This window comes from Oryctolagus cuniculus, chromosome 5, assembly GCF_964237555.1.
Source record: "Oryctolagus cuniculus chromosome 5, mOryCun1.1, whole genome shotgun sequence".
In the NCBI taxonomy this organism is placed as follows: Eukaryota; Metazoa; Chordata; class Mammalia; order Lagomorpha; family Leporidae; genus Oryctolagus; species Oryctolagus cuniculus.
Genome location: NC_091436.1, coordinates 118,408,251 through 118,420,691, shown reverse-complemented (window position 1 = coordinate 118,420,691; position 12,441 = coordinate 118,408,251). Strand labels below are relative to the sequence as shown.

The following is a 12,441-nucleotide window of genomic DNA, read 5'->3' as shown; positions in this document are numbered from 1 at the left end:
AGTCCAGCTCTCTGCTGTGGCCCGGGAGTGCAGTGGAGGATAGCCCAGGTCCTTGGGCCCTGCACCCGCATGGGAGACCAGGAGGTAGCACCTGGCTCCTGGCTTTGGAATGGCGCAGCGGGCTGGCCGCAACACACTGGCCATAGCAGCCACTTGGGGGGGTGAACCAACAGAAAAAGGAAAACCTTTCCCTCTGTCTCTCTCTCACTGTCTAATTCTGCCTGTCAAAAAAAAAAAAAAAAAAAAGAGAGAGAGAGAGAGAGAGAGAGAATTTAGAAAAAGAGCCCAACAAAACCCAGTAAGCAAAAGAGAAGAAGTAGAGAAAAGTAATAAACATGACAGTAAAAATCAATGAAGTAGAAAAGAACAACAATGAAACCAAACAACAGAAAATGTGAGCAAGATGGCTCTTGGAAAATATCGACAAAATTAGTTAATCTCTCAAAATTAAAGGGAGAATATAAATTGCCAGTTTCAAAGATGAAATAAATATTAGCATTACAGATCCTACAGACAAAGGATAGGAAACAATTATAAACAAACTTTGTGATAATACATTCAACAATGAAGATGAAATACATTCCTTAGAAACTAACCAAATCAATCCAGAAAGTTTGAATTGCTCTATGTCTCTAAAAGAAATTGGGAGCCAGCATTGAGGCAAAGCAGGCAAAGCTGCCGTTTGCAATGTCGGCAACCCATATGGGCACTGGTTCATGTCCAGGCTGCTCCACTTAATCCAGCTCCCTGCTAACAGCCTGGGAAAATCTGCAGAAGATGGCCCAAGTACTTGGGCACCTGCCCTCCATTTGGGAGATGTGTGTGAAGCTCCTAGGCTCCAGGCTTCAGCCTGGCCCACTGCTGGCTGTTGCAGCCATATGGGAAATGAATCAGCACATGGAAGATCTCTCTCTCTCTGTCTTTCCCTCTCTTAGTGTAACTCTTTAAAATAAATAAATCTTTAAGAATGAAATTGGATTAATTTGCATGCTTGATTACAAATTTAAATGAAAATTGACTTATCAAATATAAAGCAATATTCACTTTTTAAAAAGATTTTTTTATGTGTTCGAAAGGCAGAGTTACAGAGTGGCAGAGGCAGAGAGAGAGAGAGAGAGAGAGAGAGAGAGGTCTTCCATCCTCTGGTTCATTCCCCAGATGGCCACAATGGCTGGAAGTGGGCCAATCCAAAGCCAGGAGCCAGGAGCTTCTTCTGGGTTTCCCATGCTGGTGCAGGGGCCCAAGCACCTGGGGCACCTTCTACTGCTTTCCCAGGCCATAGCAGAGAGCTGGATAGGAAGTGGAGCATCCGGGACTTGAACCAGTGTCCATATGGGATGCTGGTACTGCAGGTGGCAGCTTTACCTGCTACGCCACAGTGCTGCGCCCACAATATTCACTTTAACAAAGCACTTTGCTCCCTATCATCACACAACATTAAAACCCTGACATTAAATCAAAAGTTGTTTTCAAAAGCATGGCAGAAATTAATTGCCTAATTTTAATGGCCATGGAATGTGTGCTTTAAGATCCTAATGCATGAATCTCTACTACAGTTATATTCTTCCCAAATAGGATATAGTAAGGTGAAATATCCTCTTGGAAAATCTTTCAAACACTCTGATTCCCCTGGTATAAACTCAATGGCTTACTATCCTTCCTTTATTCCATTATTTCCAACCATGTCGATGTCATTGATTAATAATTCACAAAGCTCTCTGCCTTTGTTTTTCCAGCTTCTCATCTGGGACATAAAATGTCTCTTAAAGTGACCTCTATAGATTGCTAAATTCTTAGAACTATCTCTCAACAAAAATTATCATTCTCTCAGTTGACATGATTCCCAACCATTCTGTGCTACTAACTATGTGTTATTTAATAAATTACAGCTTAGTAGGCATCAGTGCCCTTAAGGGGCTACTTCTGAAGACTACACATCTCATGTTTATATTACCACAAGGTTCAAATCCAACCTGAAACTGAGGATATTCCTCAACATGTAAGGATTGATTGATATGTAATGATCTTTTCAAAATTCCCATTCTTCAGATCATCTTACACAATTGCCAGTTGTCTAGTTGTAAGATTATTATCTGTAGCTCAAATATAATTTTAAGCCAAGTCATAACAATAATGATTGTGTATATAACAAAAATTGATTGTGACCCTCAAATGATGCCTAGTATGGGTATATGATAGCTCAACACTTTTAGAAATCTATTTCATATGAACACATAAGACTGAAATCATGCCTTACTATGTTGACATGAATTTTCTTCTTCTCTTAAAGCATATAATTTAATTGCCTACAAAATTTCTGATGTGATATGTTTTTGTGAACAATTAACTCACTCCTTCAATAAATATACAGGCTGGAATATGATTTTTTAACTGTACTTTCATTCCTAGTGAGAGATGACTTCCAAGGCCAAAATAACAAAAGTGGGCTATTAATAATGTGGTTTGAGCAATTCCCAGAAACTTTCTTAGTAGAAGGTATATCTTTAAAGAGGTCCAGTGTCAGAGGTATTTTTATTTATTTACTTATTTTTGCATGTTCTACCCAGAAGCCAGCACACTATAAAGACTGGTCCCTCACTCCATCTCTGCCCTCAGGAGCCAACTCTCCCTATACCCCTATTCGGCAGTGACACTGGATGGATAAGAATATGACTGATCATCTGTGTTGGAAAGCGGGCACAGAAAAGGCAGGATCTTAAGAGGGAGAATAAGAGAAAGGAGGATAAAGGGTTCGGATTTGAAGAGTCCCAACGGGCCTGGATGTGGGAGCAAGAAGTCACCATCTCTGCTGATGGTGCACGTTGCAAAGTACATGTGCACCCTAGATAGCCTACCTCAGACTCAACACCAAGCTCAGAACTAGGGGATAGGGTAGGAAAAAACACAAATCTACATGACCCCTGGGGATTTTGTGTGAGTTAGAACTGAAGTAAGAAATCGCATAAACATCTACTTGGATTATGTGTGTTTGCTTAACTTGCTAACAACAAAAATATGGTACTATTTCATCTCTCTCTTCAATAATAAGGAGCTACCTGGCTTATTATTATTAAGGACTGTGCTGGGATTAGGGACTAAAGTCCAGACACACATGCTTCTCAATTAACAATTCACATATTTAAACTTTGCCAATCAGCTTCTTGATTTCCAATGATCTAGCTCAGTGCCGATACATTAATTGTACCTATTCATAATTTTTTATTTTTATACTTTAAACTGCTGTGTATGAACAGCCTACTAAAAAAGGATGAATCATACATTCTTTACAACTTTTGATATCCTAGGAATAATATTGTCAAAATATGTAATAAATAAAAATTATATTTTAAAACTACCTAGGCTTATGAAAGAAAATTCTCTAGCCCTATGTTTCTCAGGAGTCAGAGTTGGAGTTCCTTTGACCACAGTATGAGAATGAAAATTAGGATGTGATTTCTCTATTTATAAAAGAGATAAGACTGCATACAAGTAGAATTTATCTACTGGGGAAAAATTATGCAGTAGATATATTATTATGCAAACCCCTCAAATCCTCCTTTTTAGAAAGGAAGTTGAAACAGACAGAATACAATAAAATAATCCCACCAAATAATTATGTAGTTATTTTTGGCTTTATAACTCTATTTCTAATAGGTATTTCAACCTTGAAGTCTTGACAATCAGGATTATATTCAAAGGAAATATCCTACCTGAGCTGAAAAGTAGGTCTTTAAAAATAATAAATCTTTAATTTTATTGAAGTAAATAATCTAACAATCAAAATCAAATTTTGAGTAGCAGCTAAGGCTTAGGTATGATGATTCAGAGCTCCTTAAAATATACCAGGGTGGGTGGGCGCAAGGGGGAAAATTGTTGTGCTTAAACACAAACAGAAATTCTGCAGGAGAGATGTCATCAAAAGGGAGAGACTTATGTTGGAAGGGGTGGATGACAGACAGCAAGCTCCTGGAGAGGCTAAGAACAGAATCCAGAGTCCTTTTAAAGTAGGTGGGATGGGATAGGCTGGAAGACTTTGTCTCTTTTCCATGCAGTAGGAAAGAGGGCACAGTGTTTGCACTGGTGGAGGTGGTTGGGAGGTTGAAGGCACACTCACCTGCTTAGAGGGAATGGGAGTGTGAACCAAGCAAGGTCATCAACTGAACTGCAAGTGAGGGAGGGTGTTGAGAGTTGAAATCAGAGGAGCAAGGGTGCATTGAATGTTTGTGAACTGAGAAAACTTGGGGGCATGCACCGTGGTGCTTCCTACCCAGCTCCCTGCTGGTTGCCTGGGAAAGCAACAGAGGATGACCTAAGTGCTTGGGACCCTGCAACCACATGGGAGACTCAGAAGAAACTCCTGGCTCCTGGCTTCAGACTGGCCCAACCCCAACCATTGCTGCCATTTGGCGAGTGAACCAGTGGTTGGAAGATCTCTGTCTCTTCTCTCTTCCTCTATCTTTCCCTCTCTCTCTCTGTAACTGTGACTTTTAAATAAATAAATAAATATTTTTTTAAGAAAAGAAAATTATGTAAAACTGTCATTGCAGAATAGAGGTAAACTCAGTATTTCTGTATTGTTTATACAAGGAGAGAGAACCATTCTGTAAAAGCAGGCACAAATATATAAGTCAAAATCAGATGTGAAAGTGGATGTTATTTAAAATGAGAAAAAAATCAGAAGTTTATAAAGCCTCCTCATAAGCAGCATAAACATGATAAAATCCAAAGAAATGCAACATTTTTATCAATTTTACACAATACATTTCTGTGTTACTTATTTCCTATTTTTTATTGCTCACTTTTATGTAGCTTCTTATCTTGACAATAGTGTTGTAATATTTTCCAAATTGGAGATAAAACTATAGTTCAAGCTTTCCTGTAGCCTGATGACTGATCTTTATTTTCCATCAATAGTTTCTTTCAGCTTCATAATTCACTGGGATGTATTAATGTTTAGAGTTGTTGTAAATATGGAAAACTTATTAGAAAGTTTTCCTCATGTATGAACTATAATATTAGAATAAATTTTCTCAGGCTAGCTATTGTGGTACTGTCACATCAAATGCTAATTCTCCTCTACTTCTCAGATTTTCTTCACACCTTAGAAAGTGTGACTTAGTGTCTGTCTTCTTTGTTACACAGCACTGGGTGAATCAACCCAGATGCCTGGTGATCATTTTACATAGAAGTGATTGTGAGCCACAAATATGGTGTCGTCCTAAACTCAGATTCATTGTATGGCTACCTTCCCCTTGGCTGATCCCTAAGATGCTGTGACTAGTCCATAGCTAGCAAACCCCGCAGAACTTTGCAAAAAAGAGAATTTAGAGTGGGAAGGGAGAGTTATTTAATCTCAGCCAAAATATGTTGCTTTGGAGAATTTTACAAAAACATAGGTTCATGTAAATACCTTGCTAGGACTTCTCTGGGAGACTTGGAAATGGTTCATAGAAGTGAAGGCCCTGAAACATACATTTCACCATCTTCACAGTAAGTGACCCTGTGTGGTGTGAATCACTGAGCAAATGCCATGGACAAAGATGACATCTGAGTTTGTTTGTGGTTGGGCTCATGTCTGGCTATTGGGAAGAATGGACAAAGCATCATAGGTATTATAAGTATTTTCAAATAACTATAAAGAAGCGCAGTTCCACTTAAGTTGCATAAAGAAGGAAATGGAGGAGGTAACTGATGTATATTAGAAAAATACAGGCCGGCGCCGCGGCTCACTAGGCTAATCCTCCGCCTAGCGGCACCGGCACAACGGGTTCTAGTCCCGGTTGGGGCGCCGGATTCTGTCCCAGTTGCCCCTCTTCCAGGCCAGCTCTCTGCTGTGGCCAGGGAGTGCAGTGGAGGATGGCCCAGGTGCTTGGGCCCTGCACCCCATGGGAGACCAGGAAAAGCACCTGGCTCCTGGCTCCTGCCATCGGGTCAGCGTGGTGCGCCGGCCGCAGCGTGCCGGCCGCGGCGGCCATTGGAGGGTGAACCAACGGCAAAGGAAGACCTTTCTCTCTGTCTCTCTCTCTCACTGTCCACTCTGACTGTCAAAAAATAAAAAAATAAAATAAAATTTAAAAAGAAAAATACAAATGACAGTGGGTTTAATGTCATAAGGAAAGGCTCTTGAACAAGTGAGATGAAAATTGACAAGTTATGGTCTGAAAGTAGGATGGCTGAGTTCAAGATTTTGAAGGTTGGTGGTGATGACAATGTTGATGGCATGATTATGTAAGTGGTAAGATAAAAAGGGAAAAAAGCATACCTGATAACAATAATAATTAAAATTTGTTGAAGTCTGTTCTTGTGTCAAATATTCTTCTAGAGAGGACTTGAAGATCAATTGAACAATGAGAGAGTGAAAATACAGACAGACAATGGTCACGCCATATAGAAAAACAGAACTAGGATCCAGTCTAGAGTGGCCAGTTCAGGAAGCCAAACCATTATCTGCAGCAACTAGTCCAGAAGATCACACAATAACCTCTGAAATAATGAAGCGCCAATAGCCTGAACTTTGATTAATAGCTGACAGCTTCCAAAATTTTCCCCATTCCGGGCCACAGCAGAGAGCTGGCCTGGAAGAGGGGCAACCAGGACAGAATCCGGCGCCCCGACTGGGACTAGAACCCGGTGTGCCAGCGCCGCAAGGCAGAGGATTAGCCTATTGAGACACGGCGCCGGCCTGCCACAGTTTTCAACTCAAAACCAATCAGAGAAAATATAGGTATTCCTAAACAATCATATAAGATGCCCCACTTCTAGTTAGCCTGCCTACAGCTTCTCCATTCCAACAGCCTCCAATCAGTTTGCTCATATTTTGTGTTTTACCATATGAAAGTGATAGTGGCTACCTTCCTAATGGTAGTAAGCTTATAATAAATACTCTTTGCTTGTTCTCCTTTTGATACTCTGTTTACCTCTACAGCAGGTGAGGTTTTAGATGGGTTCTCCATCGTTAATCACAACAAAGTTGAAGAAGTCACTTACTATGGCTTCAATGAGTGGAGAGCAATGCCCATCATGGCAATCTAAGACCCGTGAAGTAGGGAAAGCACATAGAAAACCAGCTGATGTCAGCCTCTGGGGAGCAGGGATTTTACTTAATGTATAGTACATATCATAAAGAGCATGAGAACAGCACAGGAACATGGAAAATACCTCACAGTTTGAGGGTGTGACTTAAAGAGGTTTTAAACGGAATGTCATCTTTAGAGGATGGCTAGGTTCCAGGTGAAGCAAAAGTGCAAAAAGAGTGTTCTTTGAAGATAAGAAGATTTTGTTCATTCCAATTTCAGAATTCCAAACAGACCCAGGAGTAAATTTGGGAGGAAGGCAGTAAAAGGCTGGATAAACTCATAAATACATTAAGACATGCATTCTGGAAATAGTATATAGTGAGTGGTGGACTTCTGAATAGTGGCAGAGGCAAACAAAGACATCAAGCAAAAATATTGCATCCTCATACTCTTCTTTAGTAGTGTGGAAATAATGACTGTTTCCCTCTCTCCTTATTTATCCCTCCTTCTCTTTCTTCCTCCTTCCATCTTTTCTTCCTCCCTCCCTTCTTCCTACCTCCCCTCTCTCCTTCTGTAAACTTCTTTCCCTAAAATGTTCTAATAACAAGTTTAATTATCCCTAGTCCATAGGCAGAAAAAATTAAGTCATAACTTAGTAGTAATAATTAGGAAGAAAAAAGTATACTTCTACACTTCTATTTGTGCTTCTGGAAAGTTGAAATTGAAACATTTAAATGTAGATAACTTCCCTTTTGAATTATATGTGTATGTATCATGTAATGATAAATACTACGAGAGAGTGTAACAATCAGGAGAAAACTCTCTCATCACAATCTATTGACAGGCACACATGAGAAGGTTTTTGGTTATTTGTCAAATCACCAGTTTGGCAAAAGCCCATTTGTTATTTTGTATTATCATTTGGCCTTTAAATATTTTATCCTACTCTCCAGGAGTATAAAGGTCTAGCCACTCATTTAACAAAGGCATAGGCTGAAGATGATCAATAAGCATTATTCATCTTGGTGGTCAAATTTGGAATCCTACCATTATAAAGAAGAAATATTATTTAATTTTTTTATTTATTTCCAAGAGATGGGCTGGTTCATCATTACCTTACCATTCATCTCCCTGTGTCATCTCTGGAGTTAATCAATTCTGGTGTTTAATTTTGGCATGTGGCAAAAACAAAACACAAAGGAGCAGTCCGCTGAGGACTGCAAATGGGTGTAGTTCTGAACCGTGTCAGAGAGCACACATGACTACTTAAGGGAGGTTGTGCCCACTGGCAGACAGACCTCACAGTTCCACCCTCCTGGCCATAGCCAGTGGGAGCACACTGGGACCGTCCAGCCTAGTGCTACTCCTGAACAGCATTCAGGCTTCGCGTCCTCTCCACTCTTTCCCTCCTACTTCTCTTATTTGGGGAGGGTTTAGCTTTGTGTAATGATTATCTTTCTCACTTGTTTTTGTCTTTTCTTTTCCCACTTCTCTAAATGGCTTTATCTGCCAGTCACAATTTTTGTGGTCTGCAATTCTGATCACTTTTAAATGAAACCCATGCTGGCTTTGGTAATCATAATGTCATTTACAATTTACCACTAAACACGTTTATTCAGTTAGTAGCACACTGGAGAAAGAGAACTCCATATGAACTCACCGTGAAAGGCCTAATCTGATTATTTCCTCATGAAAATCCAGGCAGGGGTGCTTGTAAGAGGGGCTGAGAGAAGAAGGAGAAAAAGCCAGGTCTGGCCACAGCTGACTTTGATAATCAATGTGAATAGATAAGTGATACAGCCTGTCAGGGCCGCTGCCCAGGCACCCCAGGGCATTCCTCTCAGAAAGGCAAGAGTGGACAGGACTTAATAAATGCTGAGTGACCAGTGAGTATTGGCTTGGCATATGCTATTGCATTCGAGATGGACAAGAACAGTGATAAAGTCCAGAAGCCCTTCTCTAAGTGGGGGAAATTAGATTAAGCAGGTTGTATTTATGTGTGCATGTGTGCACATGAGCACTTGTTTTGTGTATACTCCACTGTTCTAAAATATACTGGCCATACAATGTGCTCTGACTAGACTGGAAATCCTAGACCTCAAAACCAAGAAAGGAGGCAACATAGGGCTGTCTGGTGGAGAAGAAGGAAGAAGGTGGGTGTGCTCTGTGAGTGTGTATGTATACTCAGGTTGCTTCCAGGGTTCTAACAAATATTAACTTTGTGTCAATATTTGTCCTTCCTGTCGTGAAATGAGGATTTTCCACCTCATTTCACGTTTGGAAAGAAAATATGCCAAAGGAATCGTTTTTGCTAGGGGAAAAAATTAAAAGAAAAGAAAAAATAAAGAAACAACTTCTATTTTTTTTTAGAAAAATGGATCAGAGGGAAAGAAAAACAAAGTATTTTTAAAATAAATGTTTTGACTCAAAGGCACAAAGAACCCTTCTATCTTAGTGCTTTCAACAAAAGAGAAAAATTTATATGTTTAAAATTGAATGAAATACATCAACATTAATGATTTGTTCCTTGAGGATAGCACTACAATTTCCCTCAATAATTTTTTTAGTCATTCTGTGATAGATTTCATAATTTGCAATACAGTGAAGTGTAGGAGATTTTGACAAAAACAAAATATATATAATCATTCTTTTATTTTGAAGAAATGGAAAAAATCATTCACCACTATTCTCTGTCAAATAACATTTACACCTCATTATTTCTAATTTAACAAATACAAATGGCCACAGATCAAATAAAGAGGAGACAGGTTAAATTTATCCCCATGTATGTGTGTTGTCATTGACCCTCAGGCTACAAGGAGTGCAACGCCAAAATTTCAAAGCTATGTTGCTAAATATACATACAAAGTAAGTAGTCAAGACCTACCTAAAAATTATTTCAGAAAATATGCTTTGGTCATAGTAGCAATAATACAGAAAAGGGTCTTTTTTAGAATGAAGAATTTCAGCTTAAAATTATTTTTTCAAAAATAATGGGTAATAGGTGTGTGTTATTTTTATAAGATGAAGGTAATTAAGGGTAAGGTTTTTATAAATAAAAGATTCAATAGAGATGTCAGGAAGCACAACCTTTCTAATTTGGAGGCTAGAATTAAACGTCTTTAATATCTGTTGAATGACCATAAGATGGTAGCTCTTATTATTACAGAGAAACATATGCTTGCAAATATATACACATATTATTATTATAAGTAATTTAAGTATAATTATTAGTTGTTGTTATTATTACAAGATATTTATTGTTATAAGTAACTACAGACACTTGAAGTTCATTAGATGGAAAAAGCATGACATGTATTCAATGATTAGGTCCGGAAGCCTCAAAATGAACACATTTCCAGATGGTTTTCATGAGACAGTGGCACTTAGGAGTATCATCACCCTTGGTCCCACTCTCAGTGAGAAAGATAGCATTCTAACAACTAGTTACTGCTGTAGAGAAGTAGCTCTTAGCACTCAGGAGTCATGAGATGCCCATGTGTAAAGACAGTTCTATAACAACAAAAAGATGCTTGATGAGCAATAGATGTATCTGTGGATATGAAATGGGCTGGTAGCTGCATACACAGGATCTGTCACAATTTTGTGAGCAATCTCACCAAGTTCTTGTACTTGGGTCTGTTTTTCATGGGGATGCATTTCCAAATTAATCTAAGAGAAATGGAAAACCACATAAAACCAGCCATTGCGTGAAGCAAGAGATGCCTACAAGGCCTTCTGTGAAAGGCCCCTCTATTTTTGCTAAGTTCTCTTTTAATGAAAATGTTACTTTGAGGAAGAAAATGACCAAGAGATAAGAGTAAGTGATGAAAAGACAGCGAAGATGAGGGGGAAGAAGGTCACATGTGTATCCAACATGCTTTTTTTTCTCAAATCAACTTTTTTTAACCAAGTTTTTTAAAGATTTATTTATTTATTTGGAAGGCACAGTTACAAAGAGGCAGAGGCAGAAAGAGAGGGAGACAGATGTCTCCCATCTGATGGTTTAGCCCCCAAATGGAATGCTCCAGCAACGGCTGGCACTGAGCTGATCTGAAGCCAGGAGCCAGGAGCTTCCTCTGGGTCCCCCAATGCAGGTGCAGGGGCCCAAACACTTGGACCATCTCCCACTGGCTTCCCAGGCCATAGCAGAGAGCTGAATCAGAAGAGGAGCACCCAGGATTTGAATCGGTGCCCATATGGAATGCTGGCACTGCAGGCAGCAGCTTTACCTGCTGTGCCACAGCACCAGCCCCAATAAAATAAATATTATTGACAGACGTCCATTCAAACAAATTTGAATAACTTTTGTGTTTGTATAATGCTAAAATGTCATTATCTACATATTTCTTCAAATAATTGGCAAATAGAAAATGTTTTTATATTTTTGTTATTTTGTTGTAATGTGATTTCATCTGTAAACATCGGCAGATACGGTTCCAATTATGATTTTTATTCTTTGACCCTACATTGAAAACTGCATAGACAAATGCAAGCTCAGGAAAGACAACCTGGAAAGTGAGAGATCAGGTTTTCCAGTTGGAGAAGTTTGCATTGTGTCCTGCCTTTGCCATTGTCTAGCTGCAAAACAGTGGACAGGTTGCTTTTCCTCTCTGACTCAGTTTTCTGATTCCTCAAAGGAACTGAGAATTGTTCCTACTTCATAGGGTAATGGATATGGTTAAATGAAGCAAGACATGCACAGAGTCCTTGACAAATAAATGCTACTAAATGTAAGTTGCTACATTTGCTGCAATGAAAATTATTTTTAAAAAGTTTTAACAAACATAAAAATTGTACTTGTTTATAGGGTTTCATGTGATGCTTTGATACTTGTATACATTGTATAATGTCCAATCTATCTTCTCAAACACTTAACATTTATTTATGGTAAAAGCATCTGAAATCCTATCTTTATAACCATTTGACAGTCTCCTCTGACAATTTGTTGGCCCTATCCTCTTAAAATAGTATTTGCTTCATAGTCTACAACAACATCCATGAGTGTTGCAAGCATTCATAATAAATGGTGTTGAAGGAGGGAAGATACAGGTGAAGAAAATGAGCAAAGGTAGACACAAGAATCTATATTTTTAGAAAATGTAAGAAAGAGACACATACATATATACATGTACACATATGCATATACATAATACGAATGCAGGTATCTATAAGTAGGACACAAATATTTGCTCCACTACTCAAAAAACAAAAATAAAAACCCTGTAAAATCCAAGATAATTTTCTCTTTCATCTAGTTTTAACTTTTCCCTTTCATCCTTCTGCAATACTTACAACCTCTACCCCACTCCACACCCTTTGTCTCTACCCTCCTTTTTTTTTTTTTTTTTTTTTTTGGTAGTAAACCCTGCCTGCCAACTTTAAACAAAATGATGTTCATGGTTAGTTGAAAGGCAGGGGAAGA

At 38.8% G+C, this 12,441-nt stretch overlaps 1 protein-coding gene across 6 annotated transcripts in view; it reads right to left on the bottom strand.

The window, feature by feature from the left end:
* PKHD1 (PKHD1 ciliary IPT domain containing fibrocystin/polyductin) overlaps window positions 1-12,441 on the bottom strand; it is a 579,994-nt gene that overhangs the window by 49,327 nt on the left and 518,226 nt on the right. The gene's annotated exons all lie outside the window — the stretch shown is intronic.